The following is a 727-nucleotide window of genomic DNA, read 5'->3' as shown; positions in this document are numbered from 1 at the left end:
GGCCCCCAAATTAAGGTGAGTCTTATACATGGGAGCATCTTATACATGGGGAAATATGGTATGTGTGTAAAATAACAACTGATAGACACCTACATCTTCAACTAGACACTCACATACGCAAATATAATAAATTTGAATTTGTTCTATTACCTCAAGTTTAGCACTGTTTACAGGTTATATTCTAAAAATACGTTTTGAGCAAACTGCCAGAAAAAAATGTACTTCAATACAGAGAGTTATAACTCTGAGACTTCTTAAAGTTAGTATTTATTAACAGCAAACATAAAAGTAAAATAACTTAATAAAGTCTAGGTTAAACTGAATTGCTTCTGCTGTTAAGTAATGTGTGATCATGAGAAAACATTTTTTCCTTCCTGGGATATGATCTTGTCAAATTTGCACACAGTCTCTGGATGAGTGGTGATTTGGTTCACGTGATGTGATGAAACAATACACATACAGTGTCCTTTTTCCTTTGATTAGTTTTAAGGAGGACCTAGGTTTCATTCTTTTTTATTCTAATTTTTTGGGGTAGAAAAGGAGAGTAGGAACTTTTTATTGTCTAGGAACAAGAACTGAAAAAGTGTGGGTTCAGCTTGGGTGTGCCAAAAAGCTTCTTAACTAGCAGACAATTGGGTAGAATCCCTGAATTTCAATTTCTGGGCTTCTTAGGAGAATTTATAACTTAAGAATTAAAGATAATTAAGAAAAAAACAGTGACACATGG

Source organism: Hipposideros armiger, unplaced genomic scaffold (assembly GCF_001890085.2).
Source record: "Hipposideros armiger isolate ML-2016 unplaced genomic scaffold, ASM189008v1 scaffold_1442, whole genome shotgun sequence".
NCBI lineage: Eukaryota > Metazoa > Chordata > Mammalia > Chiroptera > Hipposideridae > Hipposideros > Hipposideros armiger.
This window is presented reverse-complemented; position numbering follows the sequence as displayed.